The following is a 17102-nucleotide window of genomic DNA, read 5'->3' as shown; positions in this document are numbered from 1 at the left end:
AAAAATCAACGTGAGTTTGAAATTGCTGTAACATCCTTAGTTTTGCGAACTTCAAAATTCTGAGCACACCGTTGGATTCGTGAAGAAAATCTCTTTCCGTAATGGTGCTGGATAAAGCAATACTCTCTTCTATTTCCTTGAAAACTTTACGAGTATTGCTTCAAAATCGCATAATTGATATCGAAAAATTCAAAAAAACCAACGCGAGTTTGCAACTGCTGTAACTTCCCCAGTTTTGCGAACCTGACAATTTTTCAGGCACCGTTGGATTCGTGACAAAAATCCCTTTCCGTAGAGGTGCTACATGAAGCGATACTGTTAAGGTTGCTATGGAAAACATAGCAAAAACCAATTTATTTTGGGCGTAAAAATTCAAAGTCGTTTTCAAGGCCAACAACGCTGTAACTCCTTCATTTTTTCGAATTTCGAAAATTTTTAGGCATTCCGCAGTTCGAAATTCGAAGACGATTCGAAAAGTGAACAGAATTACTTGGAATTTCACATTTTATTTTTTTTGCATTTTTTTAGGAAAGGCTAACCCCTTATGAAAATTTTCAATTTTTGATGCGAAAAAATTTTTCGAGTTGAGTATACAGTATTGAAGATAATCGCAAAAAAATCGCTTTAGTGCAACTCCTATGTTTTTCCTTCAAAAAACGAGCTCAAAATCGCATAATCAATATCCGAAAAATGCAAAAAAAATCAACGTGAGTTTGAAATTGCTGTAACATCCTTAGTTTTGCGAACTTCAAAATTCTGAGCACACCGTTGGATTCGTGAAGAAAATCTCTTTCCGTAATGGTGCTGGATAAAGCAATACTCTCTTCTATTTCCTTGAAAACTTTACGAGTATTGCTTCAAAATCGCATAATTGATATCGAAAAATTCAAAAAAACCAACGCGAGTTTGCAACTGCTGTAACTTCCCCAGTTTTGCGAACCTGACAATTTTTCAGGCACCGTTGGATTCGTGACAAAAATCCCTTTCCGTAGAGGTGCTACATGAAGCGATACTGTTAAGGTTGCTATGGAAAACATAGCAAAAACCAATTTATTTTGGGCGTAAAAATTCAAAGTCGTTTTCAAGGCCAACAACGCTGTAACTCCTTCATTTTTTCGAATTTCGAAAATTTTTAGGCATTCCGCAGTTCGAAATTCGAAGACGATTCGAAAAGTGAACAGAATTACTTGGAATTTCACATTTTATTTTTTTTGCATTTTTTTAGGAAAGGCTAACCCCTTATGAAAATTTTCAATTTTTGATGCGAAAAAATTTTTCGAGTTGAGTATACAGTATTGAAGATAATCGCAAAAAAATCGCTTTAGTGCAACTCCTATGTTTTTCCTTCAAAAAACGAGCTCAAAATCGCATAATCAATATCCGAAAAATGCAAAAAAAATCAACGTGAGTTTGAAATTGCTGTAACATCCTTAGTTTTGCGAACTTCAAAATTCTGAGCACACCGTTGGATTCGTGAAGAAAATCTCTTTCCGTAATGGTGCTGGATGAAGCAATACTCTCTTCTATTTCCTTGAAAACTTTACGAGTATTGCTTCAAAATCGCATAATTGATATCGAAAAATTCAAAAAAACCAACGTGAGTTTGCAACTGCTGTAACTTCCCCAGTTTTGCGAACCTGACAATTTTTCAGGCACCGTTGGATTCGTGACAAAAATCCCTTTCCGTAGAGGTGCTACATGAAGCGATACTGTTAAGGTTGCTATGGAAAACATAGCAAAAACCAATTTATTTTGGGCGTAAAAATTCAAAGTCGTTTTCAAGGCCAACAACGCTGTAACTCCTTCATTTTTTCGAATTTCGAAAATTTTTAGGCATTCCGCAGTTCGAAATTCGAAGACGATTCGAAAAGTGAACAGAATTACTTGGAATTTCACATTTTATTTTTTTTGCATTTTTTTAGGAAAGGCTAACCCCTTATGAAAATTTTCAATTTTTGATGCGAAAAAATTTTTCGAGTTGAGTATACAGTATTGAAGATAATCGCAAAAAAATCGCTTTAGTGCAACTCCTATGTTTTTCCTTCAAAAAACGAGCTCAAAATCGCATAATCAATATCCGAAAAATGCAAAAAAAATCAACGTGAGTTTGAAATTGCTGTAACATCCTTAGTTTTGCGAACTTCAAAATTCTGAGCACACCGTTGGATTCGTGAAGAAAATCTCTTTCCGTAGTGGTGCTGGATGAAGCAATACTCTCTTCTATTTCCTTGAAAACTTTACGAGTATTGCTTCAAAATCGCATAATTGATATCGAAAAATTCAAAAAAACCAACGCGAGTTTGCAACTGCTGTAACTTCCCCAGTTTTGCGAACCTGACAATTTTTCAGGCACCGTTGGATTCGTGACAAAAATCCCTTTCCGTAGAGGTGCTACATGAAGCGATACTGTTAAGGTTGCTATGGAAAACATAGCAAAAACCAATTTATTTTGGGCGTAAAAATTCAAAGTCGTTTTCAAGGCCAACAACGCTGTAACTCCTTCATTTTTTCGAATTTCGAAAATTTTTAGGCATTCCGCAGTTCGAAATTCGAAGACGATTCGAAAAGTGAACAGAATTACTTGGAATTTCACATTTTATTTTTTTTGCATTTTTTTAGGAAAGGCTAACCCCTTATGAAAATTTTCAATTTTTGATGCGAAAAAATTTTTCGAGTTGAGTATACAGTATTGAAGATAATCGCAAAAAAATCGCTTTAGTGCAACTCCTATGTTTTTCCTTCAAAAAACGAGCTCAAAATCGCATAATCAATATCCGAAAAATGCAAAAAAAATCAACGTGAGTTTGAAATTGCTGTAACATCCTTAGTTTTGCGAACTTCAAAATTCTGAGCACACCGTTGGATTCGTGAAGAAAATCTCTTTCCGTAATGGTGCTGGATAAAGCAATACTCTCTTCTATTTCCTTGAAAACTTTACGAGTATTGCTTCAAAATCGCATAATTGATATCGAAAAATTCAAAAAAACCAACGCGAGTTTGCAACTGCTGTAACTTCCCCAGTTTTGCGAACCTGACAATTTTTCAGGCACCGTTGGATTCGTGACAAAAATCCCTTTCCGTAGAGGTGCTACATGAAGCGATACTGTTAAGGTTGCTATGGAAAACATAGCAAAAACCAATTTATTTTGGGCGTAAAAATTCAAAGTCGTTTTCAAGGCCAACAACGCTGTAACTCCTTCATTTTTTCGAATTTCGAAAATTTTTAGGCATTCCGCAGTTCGAAATTCGAAGACGATTCGAAAAGTGAACAGAATTACTTGGAATTTCACATTTTATTTTTTTTGCATTTTTTTAGGAAAGGCTAACCCCTTATGAAAATTTTCAATTTTTGATGCGAAAAAATTTTTCGAGTTGAGTATACAGTATTGAAGATAATCGCAAAAAAATCGCTTTAGTGCAACTCCTATGTTTTTCCTTCAAAAAACGAGCTCAAAATCGCATAATCAATATCCGAAAAATGCAAAAAAAATCAACGTGAGTTTGAAATTGCTGTAACATCCTTAGTTTTGCGAACTTCAAAATTCTGAGCACACCGTTGGATTCGTGAAGAAAATCTCTTTCCGTAATGGTGCTGGATGAAGCAATACTCTCTTCTATTTCCTTGAAAACTTTACGAGTATTGCTTCAAAATCGCATAATTGATATCGAAAAATTCAAAAAAACCAACGTGAGTTTGCAACTGCTGTAACTTCCCCAGTTTTGCGAACCTGACAATTTTTCAGGCACCGTTGGATTCGTGACAAAAATCCCTTTCCGTAGAGGTGCTACATGAAGCGATACTGTTAAGGTTGCTATGGAAAACATAGCAAAAACCAATTTATTTTGGGCGTAAAAATTCAAAGTCGTTTTCAAGGCCAACAACGCTGTAACTCCTTCATTTTTTCGAATTTCGAAAATTTTTAGGCATTCCGCAGTTCGAAATTCGAAGACGATTCGAAAAGTGAACAGAATTACTTGGAATTTCACATTTTATTTTTTTTGCATTTTTTTAGGAAAGGCTAACCCCTTATGAAAATTTTCAATTTTTGATGCGAAAAAATTTTTCGAGTTGAGTATACAGTATTGAAGATAATCGCAAAAAAATCGCTTTAGTGCAACTCCTATGTTTTTCCTTCAAAAAACGAGCTCAAAATCGCATAATCAATATCCGAAAAATGCAAAAAAAATCAACGTGAGTTTGAAATTGCTGTAACATCCTTAGTTTTGCGAACTTCAAAATTCTGAGCACACCGTTGGATTCGTGAAGAAAATCTCTTTCCGTAATGGTGCTGGATGAAGCAATACTCTCTTCTATTTCCTTGAAAACTTTACGAGTATTGCTTCAAAATCGCATAATTGATATCGAAAAATTCAAAAAAACCAACGTGAGTTTGCAACTGCTGTAACTTCCCCAGTTTTGCGAACCTGACAATTTTTCAGGCACCGTTGGATTCGTGACAAAAATCCCTTTCCGTAGAGGTGCTACATGAAGCGATACTGTTAAGGTTGCTATGGAAAACATAGCAAAAACCAATTTATTTTGGGCGTAAAAATTCAAAGTCGTTTTCAAGGCCAACAACGCTGTAACTCCTTCATTTTTTCGAATTTCGAAAATTTTTAGGCATTCCGCAGTTCGAAATTCGAAGACGATTCGAAAAGTGAACAGAATTACTTGGAATTTCACATTTTATTTTTTTTGCATTTTTTTAGGAAAGGCTAACCCCTTATGAAAATTTTCAATTTTTGATGCGAAAAAATTTTTCGAGTTGAGTATACAGTATTGAAGATAATCGCAAAAAAATCGCTTTAGTGCAACTCCTATGTTTTTCCTTCAAAAAACGAGCTCAAAATCGCATAATCAATATCCGAAAAATGCAAAAAAAATCAACGTGAGTTTGAAATTGCTGTAACATCCTTAGTTTTGCGAACTTCAAAATTCTGAGCACACCGTTGGATTCGTGAAGAAAATCTCTTTCCGTAGTGGTGCTGGATGAAGCAATACTCTCTTCTATTTCCTTGAAAACTTTACGAGTATTGCTTCAAAATCGCATAATTGATATCGAAAAATTCAAAAAAACCAACGCGAGTTTGCAACTGCTGTAACTTCCCCAGTTTTGCGAACCTGACAATTTTTCAGGCACCGTTGGATTCGTGACAAAAATCCCTTTCCGTAGAGGTGCTACATGAAGCGATACTGTTAAGGTTGCTATGGAAAACATAGCAAAAACCAATTTATTTTGGGCGTAAAAATTCAAAGTCGTTTTCAAGGCCAACAACGCTGTAACTCCTTCATTTTTTCGAATTTCGAAAATTTTTAGGCATTCCGCAGTTCGAAATTCGAAGACGATTCGAAAAGTGAACAGAATTACTTGGAATTTCACATTTTATTTTTTTTGCATTTTTTTAGGAAAGGCTAACCCCTTATGAAAATTTTCAATTTTTGATGCGAAAAAATTTTTCGAGTTGAGTATACAGTATTGAAGATAATCGCAAAAAAATCGCTTTAGTGCAACTCCTATGTTTTTCCTTCAAAAAACGAGCTCAAAATCGCATAATCAATATCCGAAAAATGCAAAAAAAATCAACGTGAGTTTGAAATTGCTGTAACATCCTTAGTTTTGCGAACTTCAAAATTCTGAGCACACCGTTGGATTCGTGAAGAAAATCTCTTTCCGTAATGGTGCTGGATGAAGCAATACTCTCTTCTATTTCCTTGAAAACTTTACGAGTATTGCTTCAAAATCGCATAATTGATATCGAAAAATTCAAAAAAACCAACGCGAGTTTGCAACTGCTGTAACTTCCCCAGTTTTGCGAACCTGACAATTTTTCAGGCACCGTTGGATTCGTGACAAAAATCCCTTTCCGTAGAGGTGCTACATGAAGCGATACTGTTAAGGTTGCTATGGAAAACATAGCAAAAACCAATTTATTTTGGGCGTAAAAATTCAAAGTCGTTTTCAAGGCCAACAACGCTGTAACTCCTTCATTTTTTCGAATTTCGAAAATTTTTAGGCATTCCGCAGTTCGAAATTCGAAGACGATTCGAAAAGTGAACAGAATTACTTGGAATTTCACATTTTATTTTTTTTGCATTTTTTTAGGAAAGGCTAACCCCTTATGAAAATTTTCAATTTTTGATGCGAAAAAATTTTTCGAGTTGAGTATACAGTATTGAAGATAATCGCAAAAAAATCGCTTTAGTGCAACTCCTATGTTTTTCCTTCAAAAAACGAGCTCAAAATCGCATAATCAATATCCGAAAAATGCAAAAAAAATCAACGTGAGTTTGAAATTGCTGTAACATCCTTAGTTTTGCGAACTTCAAAATTCTGAGCACACCGTTGGATTCGTGAAGAAAATCTCTTTCCGTAATGGTGCTGGATGAAGCAATACTCTCTTCTATTTCCTTGAAAACTTTACGAGTATTGCTTCAAAATCGCATAATTGATATCGAAAAATTCAAAAAAACCAACGTGAGTTTGCAACTGCTGTAACTTCCCCAGTTTTGCGAACCTGACAATTTTTCAGGCACCGTTGGATTCGTGACAAAAATCCCTTTCCGTAGAGGTGCTACATGAAGCGATACTGTTAAGGTTGCTATGGAAAACATAGCAAAAACCAATTTATTTTGGGCGTAAAAATTCAAAGTCGTTTTCAAGGCCAACAACGCTGTAACTCCTTCATTTTTTCGAATTTCGAAAATTTTTAGGCATTCCGCAGTTCGAAATTCGAAGACGATTCGAAAAGTGAACAGAATTACTTGGAATTTCACATTTTATTTTTTTTGCATTTTTTTAGGAAAGGCTAACCCCTTATGAAAATTTTCAATTTTTGATGCGAAAAAATTTTTCGAGTTGAGTATACAGTATTGAAGATAATCGCAAAAAAATCGCTTTAGTGCAACTCCTATGTTTTTCCTTCAAAAAACGAGCTCAAAATCGCATAATCAATATCCGAAAAATGCAAAAAAAATCAACGTGAGTTTGAAATTGCTGTAACATCCTTAGTTTTGCGAACTTCAAAATTCTGAGCACACCGTTGGATTCGTGAAGAAAATCTCTTTCCGTAATGGTGCTGGATGAAGCAATACTCTCTTCTATTTCCTTGAAAACTTTACGAGTATTGCTTCAAAATCGCATAATTGATATCGAAAAATTCAAAAAAACCAACGCGAGTTTGCAACTGCTGTAACTTCCCCAGTTTTGCGAACCTGACAATTTTTCAGGCACCGTTGGATTCGTGACAAAAATCCCTTTCCGTAGAGGTGCTACATGAAGCGATACTGTTAAGGTTGCTATGGAAAACATAGCAAAAACCAATTTATTTTGGGCGTAAAAATTCAAAGTCGTTTTCAAGGCCAACAACGCTGTAACTCCTTCATTTTTTCGAATTTCGAAAATTTTTAGGCATTCCGCAGTTCGAAATTCGAAGACGATTCGAAAAGTGAACAGAATTACTTGGAATTTCACATTTTATTTTTTTTGCATTTTTTTAGGAAAGGCTAACCCCTTATGAAAATTTTCAATTTTTGATGCGAAAAAATTTTTCGAGTTGAGTATACAGTATTGAAGATAATCGCAAAAAAATCGCTTTAGTGCAACTCCTATGTTTTTCCTTCAAAAAACGAGCTCAAAATCGCATAATCAATATCCGAAAAATGCAAAAAAAATCAACGTGAGTTTGAAATTGCTGTAACATCCTTAGTTTTGCGAACTTCAAAATTCTGAGCACACCGTTGGATTCGTGAAGAAAATCTCTTTCCGTAATGGTGCTGGATGAAGCAATACTCTCTTCTATTTCCTTGAAAACTTTACGAGTATTGCTTCAAAATCGCATAATTGATATCGAAAAATTCAAAAAAACCAACGTGAGTTTGCAACTGCTGTAACTTCCCCAGTTTTGCGAACCTGACAATTTTTCAGGCACCGTTGGATTCGTGACAAAAATCCCTTTCCGTAGAGGTGCTACATGAAGCGATACTGTTAAGGTTGCTATGGAAAACATAGCAAAAACCAATTTATTTTGGGCGTAAAAATTCAAAGTCGTTTTCAAGGCCAACAACGCTGTAACTCCTTCATTTTTTCGAATTTCGAAAATTTTTAGGCATTCCGCAGTTCGAAATTCGAAGACGATTCGAAAAGTGAACAGAATTACTTGGAATTTCACATTTTATTTTTTTTGCATTTTTTTAGAAAAGGCTAACCCCTTATGAAAATTTTCAATTTTTGATGCGAAAAAATTTTTCGAGTTGAGTATACAGTATTGAAGATAATCGCAAAAAAATCGCTTTAGTGCAACTCCTATGTTTTTCCTTCAAAAAACGAGCTCAAAATCGCATAATCAATATCCGAAAAATGCAAAAAAAATCATCGTGAGTTTGAAATTGCTGTAACATCCTTAGTTTTGCGAACTTCAAAATTCTGAGCACACCGTTGGATTCGTGAAGAAAATCTCTTTCCGTAATGGTGCTGGATAAAGCAATACTCTCTTCTATTTCCTTGAAAACTTTACGAGTATTGCTTCAAAATCGCATAATTGATATCGAAAAATTCAAAAAAACCAACGCGAGTTTGCAACTGCTGTAACTTCCCCAGTTTTGCGAACCTGACAATTTTTCAGGCACCGTTGGATTCGTGACAAAAATCCCTTTCCGTAGAGGTGCTACATGAAGCGATACTGTTAAGGTTGCTATGGAAAACATAGCAAAAACCAATTTATTTTGGGCGTAAAAATTCAAAGTCGTTTTCAAGGCCAACAACGCTGTAACTCCTTCATTTTTTCGAATTTCGAAAATTTTTAGGCATTCCGCAGTTCGAAATTCGAAGACGATTCGAAAAGTGAACAGAATTACTTGGAATTTCACATTTTATTTTTTTTGCATTTTTTTAGGAAAGGCTAACCCCTTATGAAAATTTTCAATTTTTGATGCGAAAAAATTTTTCGAGTTGAGTATACAGTATTGAAGATAATCGCAAAAAAATCGCTTTAGTGCAACTCCTATGTTTTTTCTTTCAAAAAACGAGCTCAAAATCGCATAATCAATATCCGAAAAATGCAAAAAAAATCAACGTGAGTTTGAAATTGCTGTAACATCCTTAGTTTTGCGAACTTCAAAATTCTGAGCACACCGTTGGATTCGTGAAGAAAATCTCTTTCCGTAATGGTGCTGGATGAAGCAATACTCTCTTCTATTTCCTTGAAAACTTTACGAGTATTGCTTCAAAATCGCATAATTGATATCGAAAAATTCAAAAAAACCAACGCGAGTTTGCAACTGCTGTAACTTCCCCATTTTTGCGAACCTGACAATTTTTCAGGCACCGTTGGATTCGTGACAAAAATCCCTTTCCGTAGAGGTGCTACATGAAGCGATACTGTTAAGGTTGCTATGGAAAACATAGCAAAAACCAATTTATTTTGGGCGTAAAAATTCAAAGTCGTTTTCAAGGCCAACAACGCTGTAACTCCTTCATTTTTTCGAATTTCGAAAATTTTTAGGCATTCCGCAGTTCGAAATTCGAAGACGATTCGAAAAGTGAACAGAATTACTTGGAATTTCACATTTTATTTTTTTTGCATTTTTTTAGGAAAGGCTAACCCCTTATGAAAATTTTCAATTTTTGATGCGAAAAAATTTTTCGAGTTGAGTATACAGTATTGAAGATAATCGCAAAAAAATCGCTTTAGTGCAACTCCTATGTTTTTCCTTCAAAAAACGAGCTCAAAATCGCATAATCAATATCCGAAAAATGCAAAAAAAATCAACGTGAGTTTGAAATTGCTGTAACATCCTTAGTTTTGCGAACTTCAAAATTCTGAGCACACCGTTGGATTCGTGAAGAAAATCTCTTTCCGTAATGGTGCTGGATGAAGCAATACTCTCTTCTATTTCCTTGAAAACTTTACGAGTATTGCTTCAAAATCGCATAATTGATATCGAAAAATTCAAAAAAACCAACGCGAGTTTGCAACTGCTGTAACTTCCCCAGTTTTGCGAACCTGACAATTTTTCAGGCACCGTTGGATTCGTGACAAAAATCCCTTTCCGTAGAGGTGCTACATGAAGCGATACTGTTAAGGTTGCTATGGAAAACATAGCAAAAACCAATTTATTTTGGGCGTAAAAATTCAAAGTCGTTTTCAAGGCCAACAACGCTGTAACTCCTTCATTTTTTCGAATTTCGAAAATTTTTAGGCATTCCGCAGTTCGAAATTCGAAGACGATTCGAAAAGTGAACAGAATTACTTGGAATTTCACATTTTATTTTTTTTGCATTTTTTTAGGAAAGGCTAACCCCTTATGAAAATTTTCAATTTTTGATGCGAAAAAATTTTTCGAGTTGAGTATACAGTATTGAAGATAATCGCAAAAAAATCGCTTTAGTGCAACTCCTATGTTTTTCCTTCAAAAAACGAGCTCAAAATCGCATAATCAATATCCGAAAAATGCAAAAAAAATCAACGTGAGTTTGAAATTGCTGTAACATCCTTAGTTTTGCGAACTTCAAAATTCTGAGCACACCGTTGGATTCGTGAAGAAAATCTCTTTCCGTAATGGTGCTGGATGAAGCAATACTCTCTTCTATTTCCTTGAAAACTTTACGAGTATTGCTTCAAAATCGCATAATTGATATCGAAAAATTCAAAAAAACCAACGTGAGTTTGCAACTGCTGTAACTTCCCCAGTTTTGCGAACCTGACAATTTTTCAGGCACCGTTGGATTCGTGACAAAAATCCCTTTCCGTAGAGGTGCTACATGAAGCGATACTGTTAAGGTTGCTATGGAAAACATAGCAAAAACCAATTTATTTTGGGCGTAAAAATTCAAAGTCGTTTTCAAGGCCAACAACGCTGTAACTCCTTCATTTTTTCGAATTTCGAAAATTTTTAGGCATTCCGCAGTTCGAAATTCGAAGACGATTCGAAAAGTGAACAGAATTACTTGGAATTTCACATTTTATTTTTTTTGCATTTTTTTAGGAAAGGCTAACCCCTTATGAAAATTTTCAATTTTTGATGCGAAAAAATTTTTCGAGTTGAGTATACAGTATTGAAGATAATCGCAAAAAAATCGCTTTAGTGCAACTCCTATGTTTTTCCTTCAAAAAACGAGCTCAAAATCGCATAATCAATATCCGAAAAATGCAAAAAAAATCAACGTGAGTTTGAAATTGCTGTAACATCCTTAGTTTTGCGAACTTCAAAATTCTGAGCACACCGTTGGATTCGTGAAGAAAATCTCTTTCCGTAATGGTGCTGGATAAAGCAATACTCTCTTCTATTTCCTTGAAAACTTTACGAGTATTGCTTCAAAATCGCATAATTGATATCGAAAAATTCAAAAAAACCAACGCGAGTTTGCAACTGCTGTAACTTCCCCAGTTTTGCGAACCTGACAATTTTTCAGGCACCGTTGGATTCGTGACAAAAATCCCTTTCCGTAGAGGTGCTACATGAAGCGATACTGTTAAGGTTGCTATGGAAAACATAGCAAAAACCAATTTATTTTGGGCGTAAAAATTCAAAGTCGTTTTCAAGGCCAACAACGCTGTAACTCCTTCATTTTTTCGAATTTCGAAAATTTTTAGGCATTCCGCAGTTCGAAATTCGAAGACGATTCGAAAAGTGAACAGAATTACTTGGAATTTCACATTTTATTTTTTTTGCATTTTTTTAGGAAAGGCTAACCCCTTATGAAAATTTTCAATTTTTGATGCGAAAAAATTTTTCGAGTTGAGTATACAGTATTGAAGATAATCGCAAAAAAATCGCTTTAGTGCAACTCCTATGTTTTTCCTTCAAAAAACGAGCTCAAAATCGCATAATCAATATCCGAAAAATGCAAAAAAAATCAACGTGAGTTTGAAATTGCTGTAACATCCTTAGTTTTGCGAACTTCAAAATTCTGAGCACACCGTTGGATTCGTGAAGAAAATCTCTTTCCGTAATGGTGCTGGATAAAGCAATACTCTCTTCTATTTCCTTGAAAACTTTACGAGTATTGCTTCAAAATCGCATAATTGATATCGAAAAATTCAAAAAAACCAACGCGAGTTTGCAACTGCTGTAACTTCCCCAGTTTTGCGAACCTGACAATTTTTCAGGCACCGTTGGATTCGTGACAAAAATCCCTTTCCGTAGAGGTGCTACATAAAGCGATACTGTTAAGGTTGCTATGGAAAACATAGCAAAAACCAATTTATTTTGGGCGTAAAAATTCAAAGTCGTTTTCAAGGCCAACAACGCTGTAACTCCTTCATTTTTTCGAATTTCGAAAATTTTTAGGCATTCCGCAGTTCGAAATTCGAAGACGATTCGAAAAGTGAACAGAATTACTTGGAATTTCACATTTTATTTTTTTTGCATTTTTTTAGGAAAGGCTAACCCCTTATGAAAATTTTCAATTTTTGATGCGAAAAAATTTTTCGAGTTGAGTATACAGTATTGAAGATAATCGCAAAAAAATCGCTTTAGTGCAACTCCTATGTTTTTCCTTCAAAAAACGAGCTCAAAATCGCATAATCAATATCCGAAAAATGCAAAAAAAATCAACGTGAATTTGATATTGCTGTAACATCCTTAGTTTTGCGAACTTCAAAAATCTGAGCACACCGTTGGATTCGTGAAGAAAATCTCTTTCCGTAATGGTGCTGGATGAAGCAATACTCTCTTCTATTTCCTTGAAAACTTTACGAGTATTGCTTCAAAATCGCATAATTGATATCGAAAAATTCAAAAAAACCAACGCGAGTTTGCAACTGCTGTAACTTCCCCAGTTTTGCGAACCTGACAATTTTTCAGGCACCGTTGGATTCGTGACAAAAATCCCTTTCCGTAGAGGTGCTACATGAAGCGATACTGTTAAGGTTGCTATGGAAAACATAGCAAAAACCAATTTATTTTGGGCGTAAAAATTCAAAGTCGTTTTCAAGGCCAACAACGCTGTAACTCCTTCATTTTTTCGAATTTCGAAAATTTTTAGGCATTCCGCAGTTCGAAATTCGAAGACGATTCGAAAAGTGAACAGAATTACTTGGAATTTCACATTTTATTTTTTTTGCATTTTTTTAGGAAAGGCTAACCCCTTATGAAAATTTTCAATTTTTGATGCGAAAAAATTTTTCGAGTTGAGTATACAGTATTGAAGATAATCGCAAAAAAATCGCTTTAGTGCAACTCCTATGTTTTTCCTTCAAAAAACGAGCTCAAAATCGCATAATCAATATCCGAAAAATGCAAAAAAAATCAACGTGAGTTTGAAATTGCTGTAACATCCTTAGTTTTGCGAACTTCAAAATTCTGAGCACACCGTTGGATTCGTGAAGAAAATCTCTTTCCGTAATGGTGCTGGATGAAGCAATACTCTCTTCTATTTCCTTGAAAACTTTACGAGTATTGCTTCAAAATCGCATAATTGATATCGAAAAATTCAAAAAAACCAACGTGAGTTTGCAACTGCTGTAACTTCCCCAGTTTTGCGAACCTGACAATTTTTCAGGCACCGTTGGATTCGTGACAAAAATCCCTTTCCGTAGAGGTGCTACATGAAGCGATACTGTTAAGGTTGCTATGGAAAACATAGCAAAAACCAATTTATTTTGGGCGTAAAAATTCAAAGTCGTTTTCAAGGCCAACAACGCTGTAACTCCTTCATTTTTTCGAATTTCGAAAATTTTTAGGCATTCCGCAGTTCGAAATTCGAAGACGATTCGAAAAGTGAACAGAATTACTTGGAATTTCACATTTTATTTTTTTTGCATTTTTTTAGGAAAGGCTAACCCCTTATGAAAATTTTCAATTTTTGATGCGAAAAAATTTTTCGAGTTGAGTATACAGTATTGAAGATAATCGCAAAAAAATCGCTTTAGTGCAACTCCTATGTTTTTCCTTCAAAAAACGAGCTCAAAATCGCATAATCAATATCCGAAAAATGCAAAAAAAATCAACGTGAGTTTGAAATTGCTGTAACATCCTTAGTTTTGCGAACTTCAAAATTCTGAGCACACCGTTGGATTCGTGAAGAAAATCTCTTTCCGTAATGGTGCTGGATGAAGCAATACTCTCTTCTATTTCCTTGAAAACTTTACGAGTATTGCTTCAAAATCGCATAATTGATATCGAAAAATTCAAAAAAACCAACGTGAGTTTGCAACTGCTGTAACTTCCCCAGTTTTGCGAACCTGACAATTTTTCAGGCACCGTTGGATTCGTGACAAAAATCCCTTTCCGTAGAGGTGCTACATGAAGCGATACTGTTAAGGTTGCTATGGAAAACATAGCAAAAACCAATTTATTTTGGGCGTAAAAATTCAAAGTCGTTTTCAAGGCCAACAACGCTGTAACTCCTTCATTTTTTCGAATTTCGAAAATTTTTAGGCATTCCGCAGTTCGAAATTCGAAGACGATTCGAAAAGTGAACAGAATTACTTGGAATTTCACATTTTATTTTTTTTGCATTTTTTTAGGAAAGGCTAACCCCTTATGAAAATTTTCAATTTTTGATGCGAAAAAATTTTTCGAGTTGAGTATACAGTATTGAAGATAATCGCAAAAAAATCGCTTTAGTGCAACTCCTATGTTTTTCCTTCAAAAAACGAGCTCAAAATCGCATAATCAATATCCGAAAAATGCAAAAAAAATCAACGTGAGTTTGAAATTGCTGTAACATCCTTAGTTTTGCGAACTTCAAAATTCTGAGCACACCGTTGGATTCGTGAAGAAAATCTCTTTCCGTAATGGTGCTGGATAAAGCAATACTCTCTTCTATTTCCTTGAAAACTTTACGAGTATTGCTTCAAAATCGCATAATTGATATCGAAAAATTCAAAAAAACCAACGCGAGTTTGCAACTGCTGTAACTTCCCCAGTTTTGCGAACCTGACAATTTTTCAGGCACCGTTGGATTCGTGACAAAAATCCCTTTCCGTAGAGGTGCTACATGAAGCGATACTGTTAAGGTTGCTATGGAAAACATAGCAAAAACCAATTTATTTTGGGCGTAAAAATTCAAAGTCGTTTTCAAGGCCAACAACGCTGTAACTCCTTCATTTTTTCGAATTTCGAAAATTTTTAGGCATTCCGCAGTTCGAAATTCGAAGACGATTCGAAAAGTGAACAGAATTACTTGGAATTTCACATTTTATTTTTTTTGCATTTTTTTAGGAAAGGCTAACCCCTTATGAAAATTTTCAATTTTTGATGCGAAAAAATTTTTCGAGTTGAGTATACAGTATTGAAGATAATCGCAAAAAAATCGCTTTAGTGCAACTCCTATGTTTTTCCTTCAAAAAACGAGCTCAAAATCGCATAATCAATATCCGAGAAATGCAAAAAAAATCAACGTGAGTTTGAAATTGCTGTAACATCCTTAGTTTTGCGAACTTCAAAATTCTGAGCACACCGTTGGATTCGTGAAGAAAATCTCTTTCCGTAATGGTGCTGGATGAAGCAATACTCTCTTCTATTTCCTTGAAAACTTTACGAGTATTGCTTCAAAATCGCATAATTGATATCGAAAAATTCAAAAAAACCAACGCGAGTTTGCAACTGCTGTAACTTCCCCAGTTTTGCGAACCTGACAATTTTTCAGGCACCGTTGGATTCGTGACAAAAATCCCTTTCCGTAGAGGTGCTACATGAAGCGATACTGTTAAGGTTGCTATGGAAAACATAGCAAAAACCAATTTATTTTGGGCGTAAAAATTCAAAGTCGTTTTCAAGGCCAACAACGCTGTAACTCCTTCATTTTTTCGAATTTCGAAAATTTTTAGGCATTCCGCAGTTCGAAATTCGAAGACGATTCGAAAAGTGAACAGAATTACTTGGAATTTCACATTTTATTTTTTTTGCATTTTTTTAGGAAAGGCTAACCCCTTATGAAAATTTTCAATTTTTGATGCGAAAAAATTTTTCGAGTTGAGTATACAGTATTGAAGATAATCGCAAAAAAATCGCTTTAGTGCAACTCCTATGTTTTTCCTTCAAAAAACGAGCTCAAAATCGCATAATCAATATCCGAAAAATGCAAAAAAAATCAACGTGAATTTGATATTGCTGTAACATCCTTAGTTTTGCGAACTTCAAAAATCTGAGCACACCGTTGGATTCGTGAAGAAAATCTCTTTCCGTAATGGTGCTGGATGAAGCAATACTCTCTTCTATTTCCTTGAAAACTTTACGAGTATTGCTTCAAAATCGCATAATTGATATCGAAAAATTCAAAAAAACCAACGCGAGTTTGCAACTGCTGTAACTTCCCCAGTTTTGCGAACCTGACAATTTTTCAGGCACCGTTGGATTCGTGACAAAAATCCCTTTCCGTAGAGGTGCTACATGAAGCGATACTGTTAAGGTTGCTATGGAAAACATAGCAAAAACCAATTTATTTTGGGCGTAAAAATTCAAAGTCGTTTTCAAGGCCAACAACGCTGTAACTCCTTCATTTTTTCGAATTTCGAAAATTTTTAGGCATTCCGCAGTTCGAAATTCGAAGACGATTCGAAAAGTGAACAGAATTACTTGGAATTTCACATTTTATTTTTTTTGCATTTTTTTAGGAAAGGCTAACCCCTTATGAAAATTTTCAATTTTTGATGCGAAAAAATTTTTCGAGTTGAGTATACAGTATTGAAGATAATCGCAAAAAAATCGCTTTAGTGCAACTCCTATGTTTTTCCTTCAAAAAACGAGCTCAAAATCGCATAATCAATATCCGAAAAATGCAAAAAAAATCAACGTGAATTTGATATTGCTGTAACATCCTTAGTTTTGCGAACTTCAAAAATCTGAGCACACCGTTGGATTCGTGAAGAAAATCTCTTTCCGTAATGGTGCTGGATGAAGCAATACTCTCTTCTATTTCCTTGAAAACTTTACGAGTATTGCTTCAAAATCGCATAATTGATATCGAAAAATTCAAAAAAACCAACGTGAGTTTGCAACTGCTGTAACTTCCCCAGTTTTGCGAACCTGACAATTTTTCAGGCACCGTTGGATTCGTGACAAAAATCCCTTTCCGTAGAGGTGCTACATGAAGCGATACTGTTAAGGTTGCTATGGAAAACATAGCAAAAACCAATTTATTTTGGGCGTAAAAATT

Source organism: Stomoxys calcitrans, chromosome 2, assembly GCF_963082655.1.
Source record: "Stomoxys calcitrans chromosome 2, idStoCalc2.1, whole genome shotgun sequence".
Taxonomy (NCBI): domain Eukaryota; kingdom Metazoa; phylum Arthropoda; class Insecta; order Diptera; family Muscidae; genus Stomoxys; species Stomoxys calcitrans.
This window is presented reverse-complemented; position numbering follows the sequence as displayed.